Below are 17139 nucleotides of genomic sequence, written 5' to 3'. Positions count from 1 at the left end.
ACATTTCATTACACCAAATACACAAAATAATGTTATTTTTAGCAGCATCATATGACCCCTTTAACCTTTACATTTGTAGATTTTTAAGTAAGGCAATAAGCAAAAACATTTATTGGAAAAAAATACTGTATTTTTTCAATAGTACACAACAATCCATACAGATTACAAATATACAGCGAAGCATGTTACAGACATAGCTCATTTGTTTGAAATGCATGTTAAAATATAATATAACCCAATAAAAGCAAAATCCAAAACTAAAAATCGAACACTTCATTCCTCCCCAACCCACGCCCCCCAAAAAACTTGCTTAACGTAAAACAATGTTACACAATAAGAACAATAACAGCATAACTAATGTAATAAAAAATAAACTTCTACATTTTTTAAGAAGGACTTCCTTTGAAAGTGTGCTGATTTTAAAGCTCCACCATTATACTCCTCACAGGAATACTTAAAGTGAGTAAATGATACCAAAATTTTCATTTTTGGGTGAATGATCCCTTTCAGTTAGATGGGCAGTTGAATTTCGCAGTAGATAATGCCTAGTTATCCAAATAACTAAGATTATCTGGCCCTCATTGACGATCCTGATATCCCCTGGTCTATCATGGGCATTGTCTCCTCAATGCATCCTGGGAGGAGGGCTTCATCTGCAGCCTGGAGAATACACAGTTAAAAAATGAGATTCAGTACTACTCTGAAAATATCAAACTTAATAATTTAGTAACGTCTGTATCCTGAGAAATGTAAACTTGAATATAATAAGAACCAGTCATGGTCAACAAAGACTGATTACAGGTAACTGTTAAGGTCATTGCACACTGAGTCCGAAAATTTCATCCGATATTTTTGCACGTTAAAAAATAAATACGACCTCGCGTTATGTCAATCATGTTTACACACTGCCTCCGAAATATTCATCCGTCATAAAAAAATTCAGATCGGGTTCGATTTTTTTCGTTTTTCGCATCCGTAGCAAGCATTTTGAGAGGAGTTTTGACCGTTCAGAGCCACCGTACAAGCGAACGCCAAAATCCAGAATGGCGATTGTCAAGTTCATCCACTTCGTCTCGCAGCACAAATCACTGTATATAGATCCTTGCACACTGAGTTCACAGAAATTGGTGGTCTTCTTTTTAATATGTGGCTCTAGTATCGCTAGCAAAAGCATCAAACTGAGCCTCTGATATGCTGAAGTAAACTTTGAATCACCCGGGATAATCCCGCTGCTCCTTAATAAGGAGGGAGAACTCTCTATATCTCAGGATTGGATGGACCCAATATTTCCTTTATTTTTTTCAAGAAGTGAGAGGACGACAAAATCATCCTCACTGCTTGACGACTCCATTTAGTGCCGTTTTGCGAATTTTTTCGCAACGGATTAATTAATACGCATCGGATTTAGTGTGCAAGGTTTCTGTGCATGACAAATTTTTAGGATTTCAATTACAAAAAAACACATACGAAAATTTCACTCGGTGTGCAGAGACCTTTAGACCTCAGTTCTAGGATTGCGAATGGTAGGCCAAGAAATCTAATAGTGTCTTCCTACAACAAACTGTAAAATTATATAGCACACTTTAAATAGGTACATGGATAATGGCAGAAATGTCCAAAGTGTGGATGTTTTAGATGTTTCGGTAACTCCAATCTAACTGCAACTGCTACTGTGTGCCCTTAATACACTGACACATTCAATGGACAGGGTGAGAGAAAAATAATAGATTAATATTAACATTTGTAACATCGTGGATTGGATGGACCCAATATTTCCTTTATTTTTTTCAAGAAGTGAGAGGACGACAAAATCATCCTCACTGCTTGACGACTCCATTTAGTGCCGTTTTGCGAATTTTTTCGCAACGGATTAATTAATACGCATCGGATTTAGTGTGCAAGGTTTCTGTGCATGACAAATTTTTAGGATTTCAATTACAAAAAAACACATACGAAAATTTCACTCGGTGTGCAGAGACCTTTAGACCTCAGTTCTAGGATTGCGAATGGTAGGCCAAGAAATCTAATAGTGTCTTCCTACAACAAACTGTAAAATTATATAGCACACTTTAAATAGGTACATGGATAATGGCAGAAATGTCCAAAGTGTGGATGTTTTAGATGTTTCGGTAACTCCAATCTAACTGCAACTGCTACTGTGCGCCCTTAATACACTGACACATTCAATGGACAGGGAGAGAGAAAAATAATAGATTAATATTAACATTTGTAACATCGTCAGACAAAGAGATTTTAAATGTAGCAAAAATGTGATTTAAACATACAGTATATACAGTCAGAAAGTCTTCTGGTTTTCTGGACCTTCACACAGAGATCAGTCATTATTTGACTATTTCAAAACAGTAAAATGCACAGATTCACCAGTTTTTTGTCACCTGAACCTCTTTCACCTAATATATTTACTTGAAGTACTTTAATATTTTCATAATGAAGTATCACATTTGCATGTTCATTTTTTATTTCAGGTTTATTTGACAGGGACCATGCACATCAATTATACATAAATGTAAAAATGTGCCAGAATTAGCCAGAAGGCTATTTTGGATCTGCAGTCCCTGGACTGATGGTAAAATTGTCACTCTAAAAATATAAAACAATTAATCAATACATAATACATACATGCTCCAAAATATTACAACCACCTGGCTCTAGATGAAGTAACATTACCAAAAGGGGAGGCCACACAGAAGACTTAAGTTTAACAAATAAACATTTAATCAAGAATAAATCAAATAATACAAAAAGTTAAGTATGAGTATAAAGAAAGAAACAAAAGAAAACAATCCAGGGCTGGAGAGGGAAGATGAACGGCAGCCCAGTCCAGGTCACCACTGCTCTCTGAATCTCCGTCTTTTAAACCCAAACGCCAATCACAGGTAACACTCCACACCTGTACCTGACGCTCGCTCTGAAGGAGAGGCAAAACCACAGAACACCACCACCTAGTGGACAAATATTAGAAAGCGAACACACTGAGCTGTAACAATACGTATAAAATTTACACTATCCCTAAAAAAATATTACGTCCGCTTAACAATTATACTGTACCTAGAGCCTAGAACAGATCAATTCCAGTTCACTCAAACGCACACACAATCCAACTAACAAAATAACAAACAATGTATCACTAATAACATAATATCAATATACAGGCAAAGATAATATAAGCATACAGACAAATAACAGTAGCCTTACTCATTCATCAGTACTAAACCAAACAACCTCATGTATAAAGCAATAAAAATCTCAACTAGTAAAACAGCCAAGATAAGACGGCAGCAGAATTTAGTTTGTAAAATTAATGTTCACAATGCTGGTTCTATGACATTGGTTAATGGTCACATGACATGCAGGTGAACAAATAAAATATTTCATTTTTCAGTAATTGTTTTATTTTATTCATTTTAAAATAGTTTTAACTTAACATTTTTATTATTTAATTAATTATTAGCCTTTTCATTAAACTCATAAACCCCCTCACAAACCCAGTTTGGGAAACTATTGAAGTAATATAGTGTTTAATTAGTGCATTCATGTTGTTGATAACAGCAAATGGAATATATTTTATTACTCTTTGTATTTTTATACCAATATGGTACTAGATTATCCTATTTTAAATCAATGTGGAAAAACGAGTTAGGTCGAAAGTAATCTAAAAGTAGTCTGATTATATTACCTAAAATGTGTAATGTAATGGATTATGTTACTAACTACAATTTTTGTCATGTAATTTGGAATTAGTAATTGTAACCTGTGGCTAACCTTACGCAACGATTACAAAATTTGTCTCATTTCCAAAATTAATGAAAAATTTGCCTTATTAAATGAACTATTATTTATACGTTTTTTTTCCTTCTGGAGCCTGAAATGGAGGAATTTTGGTCAATATTGATCATTAAACAATAATTTGCTGAATGTGTTTTTGTGCTGGCACCTTGACTGGTTTAGGCCTGTCATGGATAAATAAAAATGGCAAAACCGCCAGTAGGTGGCAGAAAGTCCCTGTTTTAATTAATTATTTATTGAGTCATTCAAATCAAACGATTCGTTCAAAACGGCTAATTCAATTAGAAACTAAACAAGTGAGTCCATCTGAATGGACCGTTGAATCACTGGTTCAGTCGATTCGTTCAAAAACAGATTAATTCAAGGAACAAAACACTGTGTTGCACTGTTGTATAAAACTAATAGCACATTTGTGTTAGCACACGTGCTGATATTCTGATATTCAGAAAAGAACATTGCTTGTGCAATGATTACAAAAAAAACTCATACATGGGTATTTTTTGTTTCATTGCTGGAATTATAAGGGCATTCTAACTGAGGGTCAGAGAGCTTTCTGAATTAATCAAAATATCTTAATGTGTGTTGCGAAGATGAATGAAGGTCTTACGGGTTTGGAACAACATGAGGGTGAGTAATTAAAGGGGTCATATGATGCAATTTCAAGTTTTCCTTTCTCTTTGGAGTGTTACAAGCTGTTTGTGAATAGATAAGATCCCTAAAGTTGCAAAGACTAAAGTCTCAAACCCAAAGAGATATTCTTTATAAAAGTTAAGAGTCAGCCACGCCTACCTAAAACGGCTCGTTCTAACACGCCCCCACATGTCTGCGTCACGATGTGGGAAGATTTGCATAACGCCGCCCAAATGTTCACACAAAGAAAGAAGGTGTAACTTTATTGTTGCTGACGCCGCCATGTTGTGAAGAGACTGTGTTTCCTTGCTAAAGTGAAACTACTTTGTTTGGTCTTCCAAAAGAGGACACGACTAGAAATCAGTGGTTAAGTTGTATTTACAATGAATGAATGAGTCTGAAGCGATAAGAGAAACATACAAAATGTGCAGAGGAGGGGGGCACGAGGACTGGAATTGAGAACCGCTGACCTACCCCAACCCTAACCCTACCCTTACAGTAGGATAAATACAGTGTTGGTAGCATAATCTGATAGGTAGCATTATTTGTTAGAACACCGGGAGACGGCATCACAGTATGGTAGGGGCGTAACATTTCCGTCTCACGCTTGAGGTATTCGGCCAATCACAACGCACTGGACAGCTGGCCAATCACAGCACACCTCGCTTTTTCAGACCGATGAGCTTTGTAAAAATCGACGCGTTTCAAAAAGGCGGGGCATAGAGGAGAAACAATAATGTACAGTATGTGGTAAATAATGTTTTTTTTTTTTTACTTTAAACCGCATAAACACATTTCATTACACCAAATACACAAAATAATGTTATTTTTAGCAGCATCATATGACCCTTTTAAAACACATCAGCCATATAATAGTACAATGGCAAATTCGCATAGGCTATATAGGCTATATTAAACATCTAACTTTTATTAACAAAATGAAAAACATGGATATAGCCTTGCGTTGTAACCCAAATAAATAAGGTCTAAAGACACTCACTTATATTAAAGAAATTAAAGTTTTATTAACAAAAGTAGCGCTTTTGGATCCGCCATCATATGTCAGTCACTCTTGTCACGTGACCTCCCCCTTCCCCTGCTTAAAATGCATTCCCACGGCTATATATTCATTATTAACTGTAAATATCATAAATGCTCTGTAGTTAATAGGGAACTGAGAGCATTTCACACTTGCTTATATAAGATCTGTGTTGTTGATAACTTAAGGAATCTGTGATTAATCTCTTACAGATCTATGTGACACAATATTATAAAGATGGCATTTATTAAAGAGGAGAGTGAAGATATGAAGATCGAAGAAACATTCAGAGACAAACATGAAGATACTGAGGAACAAACAAAGATGGAGTTTATTAAAGAGGAGAGTGAAGACATGAAGACTGTAGAAACATTCAGAGCCAAACATGAAGATACTGAGGAACAAACAAAGATGGAGTTTATTAAAGAGGAGAGTGAAGACATGAAGACTGTAGAAACATTCAGAGCCAAACATGAAGATACTGAGGAACAAACAGGTTGGTTTTAATTCTCAAAGCTGAACTTGCTCATTTGATGCTTATTAAAACGTCCAGCTCTACAGAAAGGAATTATATTTTTGAAGAATGTCATGAATTTTGTAATTAAAAATGTTTTATTTGACATGGAGCAGGTTGCATTGTGTTAGGGTTGCCACCTTCAGCGAGGCAAAATAAGGGACCCCCCCAGGGACACCAGGGACAAATAATCAGTGAGGAACTCATAACTCAATAAACCATTAGAAAACATGCTCAAGTATGTAAACTTGCAACAGAACACAATATATTAATATTATTAGTAGTATTTTTCTTGACAGTTCTATAGCTGTTACCTGGATGGGATGATTTTTTTCATTAATTTGCTTAAATTAGTACTACATGATTATATAATTATTTGTCCCATTTTTATCCAAGTAATTTAGCTTTTTTTTTTTACTTTTTAAAATGTCAAGTTGTATATGACATATTATTGTATATTTATGATTAATACATAGGGTGTAACATTAATTATAATCTATTATTTATTATGTCTAAAAATATAATAATGATGTCTACCAAGCTCTGATAATGTATGGAATATTATATTAACAGACTGTCCACATTTTAGTAAAACAATAGGCCAATGTCTCTTTAAAGGTATGGTTACCCAGGTTGTTCTAAACCTGCTTAAAGTTCTTCTGTTGAGCATAAAAAAAAGATACTTTGAAGAATGTGGGTAACTAAACAGCTTCTGGTCCTCAGTAACTTCCATAGTAGAGAAAAAAAAATGCTATCAGAGTCTTTAGGGACCAGAAACTGTTTGGTTACCCACATTTTTCAAAGTATCTTCTTTTATGTTCAACAGAAGAAAGAAATTATTACAGGTTTGGAACAACTTGTGGGTGTGTAAACGATGACACAATTTTCATTTTTGGGTGAACTGTCCCTTTAAGTCAGACAGTCCACCGTGAGCAACTCAAATGCTTCTCTGCAAACTGCGCATTCATCATTAGTTACTGGACAGACCCATTGATAACTTTCCCATTCAGCTAGGGTTGTTGGATTCCAGGTTTTTCCAGAGTCGACTCCGACTCCCGACTCCCACCATACGACTCCATTTAGCGTGACTGTCAAAATTAGTCCAATTTAACTTTAAATGAGCTATCAAATGTTAAAGTCCGCATGAACCGGAAGTTGCTGCCGACTTTATTTCAGTGTAGTGACGTATTTCCAGCTAAAATGGAATATTGAATGGAGGGCATGGTTTTATGTTTGCGCTCCTCCTCTCGGTCTCTCACTCATACGGTTGGAGGGGTGTGTTTAAGGATATTCTGCCCAAGCCGTCAAACTGACGTCATCAGAAAAGGAATGCCATTCCAGAGCGGAAGTAAATGTTCAGATTTTGATTAAAGATTACGAAGACAAACAATTTTTTTCAGCGGATTAACTTGCACGGATTAATTGTTTACATCAAGACTAGCAATGTGCGCTACTAAAGTCAATAAAGTCCATTTTGATTTCATGCGGACTTTAAGCTGTTACCGACACCAAATTTTACGGAGGGAAAAGTCACGAAAAACTGGTGGATCATGTCAGAATTAAATAAGAAAGAAGGTATTCTTTACTGAATTCGTCACATTATAATGGTCAGGGGAGGGCGCTTAACGCATATTGTCTTAAACAGCATTGATATTAAAAATAAACAATACATACAAAAACGAATGTACTCCTATTGATTTGTTTATTCTTGTTTATTATGTGAGTTTTTAATGATTTACAGTTAGTTTAAATGATTAAACAAAAACAGCCTAGGTTAAACGGATAGTTCACCCAAAAATGAAAATTCTGTCATTAATTACTCACCCTCATGTCGTTCCAAACCCGTAAGACCTCCGTTCATCTTCGGAACACAAAACATCAGGGGTTCAACCGTAATTTTACGAAGCTACGATAATACTTCTTGAGCGCAAAAAAAAAAAAAGACTTTATTCAACAATTCGTCTCCTCCGCGTCATTTTGGAGAGTATCCACTGAACGTTAATTGCGTATGCTGTTTTGTGTCAGCTGCGTCACACAAGTATGTTGTTTTCGTTCAAATCAAAGCATAAATGACATAAACAGCGTATCCGTGTGATGCAGCTGACACAAAACAGCATACGCAATTAACGTTCAGTGGATACTCTCCAAAATGGCGCTACGGTGGAGGAGATGAATTGTTGAATAAAATCTTTGTGTTTTCTTTTTTTCTTTTGCGCTCAAAAAGTATTCTCGTAGCTTCGTAAAATTACAGTTGAACCCCTGATGTCACATGGATTATTTTACCGATGTTCTTGCTACATTTCTGGACCTTGATCGTGTACGGACCCTTGCTGTCTATGGGAGGGTTTGGAACAACATGAGGGTGAGTAATTAATGACAATTTTCATTTTTGGGTGAACTATCCCTTTAATCATGGAAAACCAAATGTATATTGACTGCATTAAACATAACATCGCATAACAAAACATCAGTTAAACTACAAAGCTGTCACAGAAGCATGTATAATTACAAACTACATTTATCATGACTGCTATTTATTTCTAAAGTAATCTTCACGTAGGATAAATAAATGTATGTGAAAGTCGTTTCTTTATGACCAGCAGGATTACTTGTAATAAGGATGTAAATGCAAAATAAATGGCACGAGACGGCTGTTTTAACTTAAAATTTCTTCCCATTATTCGAAGTGATGATGATAAAATGTTAATCAATAATCTATGCTCTTTTTTAAGATCACATTTAACACCTCCTTTAATAACTTAGTGCCTATAAGATCTACATGTTGTTGGTTTTGATGTTTGTTCTTTGTGCCATTAAAAATAGTGTTAATCTGGATTTGTCTTTTTTTCATTAGACCTGATGACACTGAAAGAGGAGAGTCAAGAACTCAGTGTTCAGCATGAGAAATATGATTTCATGACTGGAGAAAAATAATTTAGTTGCTCGCATACTGAAAAGACTTCACGAAAAAGAGCTCAAAAGACAGCAAATAGAAGTTATTTCACCTGCCAACAGTGCGGGAAAAGTTTCATTAAAAAACCAAACCTTAAAAGCCACACAAGAATTCATACTGGAGAGAAGCCTTACACCTGCCAACAATGTGGAATGCGGGAAAAGTTTCACCAGAAAAGGAAATCTTGAAGTCCACATAAGAACTCACACTGGAGAGAAACCTTTCACCTGCAAACTGTGTGGAAAGAGTTTCATTAAAAACCCAAACCTTAAAAGCCACACAAGAATTCATACTGGAGAGAAGCCTTACACATGCTCTCAATGTGGGAAAAGTTTTAAACATAAACAACACCTCGATGACCACAAGAGAATTCATACTGGAGAGAAGCCTTACACCTGCCAACAATGTGGAAAGAGCTTTACTAAAAGAGGAAACCTTAAATACCACATAATTCACACTGGAAAAAAACCTTTAATATGTTCTCAATGTGGAAAAAGTTTTAATCATAAACAACACCCCGATGACCACGCAAGAATTCATACTGGAGAGAAACCTTACACCTGCCAACAATGTGGAAAGAGCTTCACTGAAAAAGGAAACCTTGGGAAACATGAAGATTCACACTGAATAGAAGCCGTTTACATGTGATCAGAGTTTCGAATATAAAGTAGCACTTTAACGTGTACAGTCACACCGGTGTGATTATTGTTCAGTGTGTCATGTGATTAACTGCTAAATTCGGATATGCTTTTGTGTTTGGCTGGTGCTAAGCCAGAGATGGACGTCATGCTCAGCGCTTGTCATATCCCTTTCGAAGATTAACCTTGCTTTTACTGTAGTAACCATGACTGTAGTAACCAGTTTTACTAAAGTAAGTTGCATTACATTTAACTAAAGTTTTGCAATGAACTTCTGTAAAATAAAAAATAAGTTACTATTGTATGAAACAGACTTTATTAATGTGGAAAAAAAGTGCTACTAATGACATGGTAATAGTGTACTTGATACACTCCAAAGAGAAAGGAAAAAATGAAATTGCATCATATGACCCCTTTAAAGACACCATAAACGTATTAAAGTATATCATATAAATGGAATGTTAACAATTACAACACAATTGAAATCAATTATTTAATCTATAAAAATATGTGTGCAATGCATTATAAATACATTTAGTATATTATGATTATATATTATTCTTATATTTAAGTTTATTTTCTGTGTATGATGAGTAAATTGAAAAGTGAAAAATGAAAGATGGTTTCAGTTGTACTACTGGTAACTATAAATTATTCTCGTCGCTTCATAAAATTCAGATTGAACCACTGATGGCAGATGGTCTATTCTGATGATGCTTTTCATACTTTTCTGGACCTCGACAGTGTAATTTACTTGGCAGTCAATGGGACAGTCACAAGCCTTCCGGTTTTCGTCCAAAATATCTTAAATTGTGTTCCGAAGACGAACGAAGCTTGTACGGGTTTGGAATGACATGGGGGTAAGTGATTAATGACAACATTTTCATTTTGGGGTGGAGTAACCCTTTAAGAACACAGATAAACATTGTCACAGTAGAGCGTTTATTGTCTTAATGTTCTCTTTGAATGTCATAACTCAAAACATTTCTGTCTTCATTTATTCAGTTAGCGACAGATGGATGCTTTTGTTCATATTAGGAATTTCCTGGAGCATCGTGTTGCTTTTTTAATGCTTATGTGGATTTTCTGCGCGAGGGCACCCTCAGGCGTCCAGTATGAATGAAACAGACATTAAATGTGTTTATAGCACTAAATAATGGCCAATCCATAAAAATAATACTTCTCTGAGAAGAAATTTGAAGTAGACAAATGATAATCTGTTTTTATGACTGCAGAGACCCAACTCTGAGGCACAAATACGCCCACAGTGCTGACACTTAGGACCCTTTGGGATAACAAGTACAGCAGCATGTCTGCGATGACGGATCTGCCGCCTGGGTCATAACCGCTTCCCAGGCATCAAGACCGATCCAGGTGGACTTCCAGGTGACTCTGTCAGCTGCTAGACCTGCGAGGGAGATTGCTGGGATGCCACAAGACTTCAGTATAGATTTCAGATGATCTACATAACGTTTTTTTGGCATCCGGTCAGAGGACAGTCTGAAAACATGACCGACCCAGCGCAGTTGTCACTGGTAGAGGATATATTCCAAAGACGTGATGTTGGCTTTGCGCCGAAGTTCAATATGGGTGACATAAAGGGTTATGGGTGTAGTGTGTCAGTAGGAAATATCAGTTTAAATTTCCAAACATTCATTTTGCCATTAATTGTAATAATCCAGTGAGATTTTTGTCTGACAACAGCTAGTGCAGATCTGATCTGATCATCATCCAGTCTGTCTGGAATCACATGAAGAAACAGAACAAACTGAGACGGACTAAATCCAGAAGAACTGTGGCAACGTCTCCAAGATGCTTCAAGAAACCTACCTAGGCTATACAACAAGGAGGCACCGCACCGTGAGATTGGCAGGGATTGCATCTTGGTGGAAACTGCATTGGAAAGTGCACTTCTGATGGTAAGGTCGTTGCAAGCCTTAACACTGAGACATCGTCTAGGCTTCTGTCTTCGAACAGCCGGGCATATGTGCAATCTCATAGTTGCACGTACTAGGCAATGGTCTGTCTAGCATGATGATTTTATCATGGGGAGGTATAGAGCGAAGTACTGCAGAGAGCGCTACATAAAAACTGCTCTTGGTTGCATCATCGGATGCAAGAGTGGGAGCATAAGCGCTAATGATTGTCAAGTAACAACAGAGGCGGACAAAGTACACAACTTCATTACTTGAGTGAAAGTACAGATACTACTGGTCAAATACTACTCCACTACAACTGAAAGTTGTAAAGACAGGTTTTTACTTAAGTAAAAGTACGAAAGTACATGCTTTTAAAAGTACTTAAGTTTGCATTGTTTTAGTGTCACATTGTCGTATACTTACAAAACTTAATGCCACTAATGCAACCTATTGAATACACTGATTAGCTTGTATTATCTTTGGAATTAAGAGCTTTTATGTTACCAAACCTATAGAAATGGAACAACTGAATGAAGACAATCATCTTTATTTTTTATTTAACACTCCTACAGCTATATTGTAACTTTTAAACAAGTATTAAAATGAGTTCAAAGTTCTTTTTCAAAGAGATATTGAAGGATATGACATGGTTCATTTTAGGCAAAACTTTGAAAAGAAAACAAATCTTTAGTCTTTTCAGAAAACTGGAACATACTCTCTCAGTATGGCCATTTTTCCATCAACTGATCAGTGTTCATAAAATGCTCATAAATCAGTGAACTTCACAACATGTGGCTAGGGTTGGGTATTGTTTAAATTTGATCCATTCCGATTCTGATTCTGCATATTGATTTCAATTCTTATCGATTCCCAGTTTAGATTTCAAAGTTGTAAAAAAGTGAAGTAAAACATTGACCTGTGCGATCATTTGTGGTTTGTCATTTTGTTTGCAAAAAAATATATGTATTTATGTGCAGTGTTTTGACAATAAAATAATTATTAGCAGTAATTTACCAGTAGGCCTGAGTAGTAAGGTTTTTTATATATGGTAATAACAGACATTTTTGACAGATATATTAGCCTACCATTTGTATTGCCATAGTTTTAACTACAAATATTAAACTATAGTTACTATAATGTAACTATGTTAAATTTGTGGTTACTGTAGTTTTACTACAAATAGCATAGTAATGGCTACTATAGTGAGAGACTGGTAAATTTGTGAAAACTGTGATTTTACCGCAAATACCATAGTTAAACTAGTTACTATAGTGAAAAACATGGTTAATTTTCCAAAGAGCTTTAACGAGTTAACACATACACATGAGAGTGCACACAGCAAGTGTGAGCGGTGCGTATTTTTTTTGGCGTGCATGTTAATCAATGAGTGAATTCACACCGGCAGCAGGAGCAGCGCTGCAGCGATCGTTTCGGCGCCGAGTCTATTTTTGCTGCGCTGCTGACGCTCAAGTAAAGTGACAGCACACATTTGATGCACAAAATAAACATGATTTCACACAAAACGTGCTAAAAATGCACAGAATAAGCATGTCTAGTGTGTTTTAACATGAATTGGAGTATGCCGGGAAAGAAAATTAAGAATAAAAAATATGTATAGATTTACCCATTTTAACTTGTTTTTAATTTTTAATTGCCATAAGCAAATTATCACTTAAAACATTTGATCAAACTCACAACGAACGATTCATCTTGTTCAGGATCTTAAGTTACAATGGAGTATATAGGCTACATAAGAAATTAATTATTCATTCATTATTGACAGCTTCTGTAACCTAAATATTGTATTCTGTAAATATTGCACACGTGTTCACTTACGATTGACGTGACAAACTTACGCCTTTTATTTATTTTCCGTTCCACAGTTACAGAAACGGACAAGGCACAAATTACAAACAGGGACACAAGACAAACACAGACACAAAACAATCGTATAAATCATATTGACAGCTTCTAAGAAAAAATATTAAGATTTAAATTACAATTGGCTAGAAACGCATAGCCTACTTTTTTTATTCAGTTCTACATAGGCTAAATACATTTTGACATTCTTACTTATAATAATTAGTATTATATTAGTAATCTAATAATTAGTTAAAATCCAATTAATAATTCACATTTCTCCCGATCAGTTACAAAAACGGAGCTTAATTACACATAATTTACATAAAGCCTATTGACATCGTCTATAAGAAATGGACATGGAGATTATGGACACACATGGATCTATAACTTGGTTAATAGCGCATATCTGGGTAAGCGCCTATGGGTAAAAGTATGTATTATTAAAATTTAAACAGCAGGTTCTATATTTGAGTATGACGGAAACGAGATGATAGGAGCTGTTTTTGTTGTTTACCATTTACACGCGAATCCCCGTGTTAACAAACTTTCAAGACTTCAAAACATTCAAGTTTATAACTGACCGACCTCTAAAAACAAGTTTATAGTTGTCTTTGTAAAGAAATATGTAGCTTTGGAGCCGCTGCTGTGACGCTGTACAAACGCTTCCCGTGTGAATACTCGGGCGCATCTGCAGCTGCAGTGACGGTGTAGTTACACTGACGTGCTGCTCACGCGCGTTAGAAATACTGTAAGACTTGGCAACACTGGAAGGTCCTGGCAGATCGCAGGCCAGATTTTCGCATAAAAAAAGGGTTCAGTGAATCTGAAAATGCACACACACTGGAAAAACTGCTACATATAACGACTTTCTACTCAGGGACCTTGATATAAATGTAGCGGAGTAAAAAGTACGATATTTGTCTTTCAAATGTAGTGAAGTTGAAGTAGCAAGTTTCCAGAAAAAATAATACTCAAGTAAAGTACAGATACTGAAAAAGTGTACTTAAGTACAGTACTCAAGTAAATGTACTTCGTTACTGTCCACCTCTGACAAACAGTGAGTATGTTATTGTTTATAAAGCTTTTATTCAAGATTCACATTCAAGTATTTTGATATATCATTGGAACACAAATGATTTATTTTCTTTTATCGCAGAACAAAAACAATCATATGAACAAATAAAACAATTAGTTTTTACCTCTATCCATTTACGTACATTCACCAGGATCTTAATATTCACATTTAAACATCTTAAAAAATGATCCAAATATGATCAGAATTAGGGATGTCAACGATTAAAGCTATCGATGGTCGATTAAGTCGTTTAATTTTGTCTCGTATGCACGCAAGCATGCACTGTCACGATCTAATGCAACGTAAATGCCGGATTTTTTAAAAACAAATAGGCCTACGCAACAATTCAAAATCTGACATTTTCCGGAACAGGATCCAGCAGGATCAAATTAAGTACTGGTCATAATACTCACATAAAAATGTTTCATGTGAGCAACCGTGTGTTTTGCTGCAGCAGCGCCGATGGAAGCGGTTCACTGACTGCAGCACAGCCTATATATATGCCATCAGGTCACATATTTAGAATTTATACATTATTAGAAAAATTAAACACCATTTTATTTAATATAATTAAAAATGACTTTAAACAAAAAAATAAAAAATTTGATGACTTCACGTTGAATGTCAACTCCGTCATTGGCCCGTCACAACTGTCGGACAGTAAAGTTGTCACCATTTGTATCCATTTTATAGCATATGAATGATTGAACACTTCTCTGTGGACACACTGTTTTAGATGTAGTGAGAAGACAATAAGTGTCAGATTTCATATAATAATGACAAAATTAAACTGAAGGGGATAATTGTGTCAAATACATTCTATTATTAATCCCTCATAACATTTGCAATTGAAAATATTTAAATTTTTAATAAGTTACAATTGCTGGACATATTTTGACCCATGCCTCAAGAATCAGTGAAAGATTATTAGAACACCAATATGTTGCATTGGTATCTAAATATTGTTGTGGCAAATAGAAATTATATCACTGAATAAGAGACAAACATGTCCAATTGTCTTTAAGATGGTTTATTTTCTTGCAAGAAAAGGTCAGACAATCTTACCTTACAGTCGAGATGCTGCAGAGTGTGTGACAGTGAAGGGAGGGCATTCTTCCTCTTTTATAGCCTCATCTCTCAGAATGTTTTCTCTCTACGCCAATGATGGTATTTTCAATGGTGGTGACAAGTTCTAGAATCATGTAACTGCATTCTTAGACTTTTCTATCCTTGGATGAAGGCCCTCCTGTCAAACACACCAATACCCTTTTATTCTCAAAGTTTGCTTACTGAAAATGTATTAAAGAATTTACAGTATTAAATAACTCCATTACAACATATAATATACACTCTCATTTAGATCAACACATGAATTAATAGATACCAAACATGGTATAGGTGAAGTTACATTAACTACAGATTCTATCATAACGCATGCATAAAACAGTATACAATACAAAAGAGAATCTACAAGAACAGTAATAATACACATAACGACCTGAGGATATGGGTGTGCATTCTCAGAAAGGTTTGTCTATGAATTAATTAGAGAAGAGTCCTTTTCTATGGGGAAATGTAGGGAGAGTTGCTCTGCCCGCATTCTTTTGAGCAATAAAACCAGTGTTATCAGATGATTTGTCATTGGTTGCCATGAAACCAGAGGCCTGTTCTGCCTTTTTGAGGTGTTAGTTGTGTTTTGGGGGAAGTTGGCTTGTTGGTTGGGTGAGGGATGTTAGGGATTATTTGTTAAATATAGCAAATTATTGTGTATGATTAGTCCAAACGCTACAGGAGGCAGTTCAGATTCTGCTGTAAAGCAGGTAATTCAGTTAGGTGCCAATGTCAATGTTTCAGGATGGGATTCAGTTGTAAAGCAGCTCTACAGAAGATGGTATGCATCATCTAGCTTATGTGAAACTCAAGATTTGCTATTTTCTGAAAGTCTTTCCACAGTGATGGCACGACAGACTTCTCTCCGATGTCCCTGCATGATTCCTAGGCTTTTCTTGTCTGTACAAATCATTCCACACTAATGACATTTAAATAGGTCCCTCTTGAGTAAATCTTCACTTGGTACTTGAGGTTACCTTTTTGGTTGAAACTTTTCTCCAGTGTGAATTTTCATGTGAACTTCAAGGTATCGTTTTTGACTGAAACTCTTTCCACACCGAGGACATGTGTAAGGCTTTTCTCCAGTGTTAACTCTCATGTGCCTGTTTAAGTATCCTTTATGAGTGAAACTCTTTCCACACTGTTACCAGGTAAAAAGGCTCTCCATAGTGTGAATTTGCCTGTGGACGTCAAGGTTTACTAAAGCAATAAGCCCCAAGAACCCGTGGTTTGCAGTGAATTTATAACAGCTTAGGGGACGCTGGGCACGATGCAGAGTGGAGTGGCTAAAACCCCCTTAGCTGTCATAAATTCACTGTAAACCATGGCTTCACGGGACTTATCGCTTTATAAAACGGTTATTCCATACAAGTAGCAAGGTTTCACAAAATAAAACAAAAAAAATAAAATGTAACGATATTAATAAAAACACTCTTCTGCCAAACAATTTAGTTCCGTAGAAACAGTTGTGGTTGCAACAAAGTGGTTGCCAAATAACCCAGACAATAAAGAGGTGTATGTTTGTAGAGTAATTTACAACAGCTTAGAATGTGGCTCAACCAATCAGAATCAAGGACCAGAACTTCCCATT

The sequence above is a fragment of the Sinocyclocheilus anshuiensis genome, unplaced genomic scaffold, assembly GCF_001515605.1.
Source record: "Sinocyclocheilus anshuiensis isolate Anshui unplaced genomic scaffold, SAMN03320099.WGS_v1.1 scaffold2116, whole genome shotgun sequence".
NCBI lineage: Eukaryota > Metazoa > Chordata > Actinopteri > Cypriniformes > Cyprinidae > Sinocyclocheilus > Sinocyclocheilus anshuiensis.
This window is presented reverse-complemented; position numbering follows the sequence as displayed.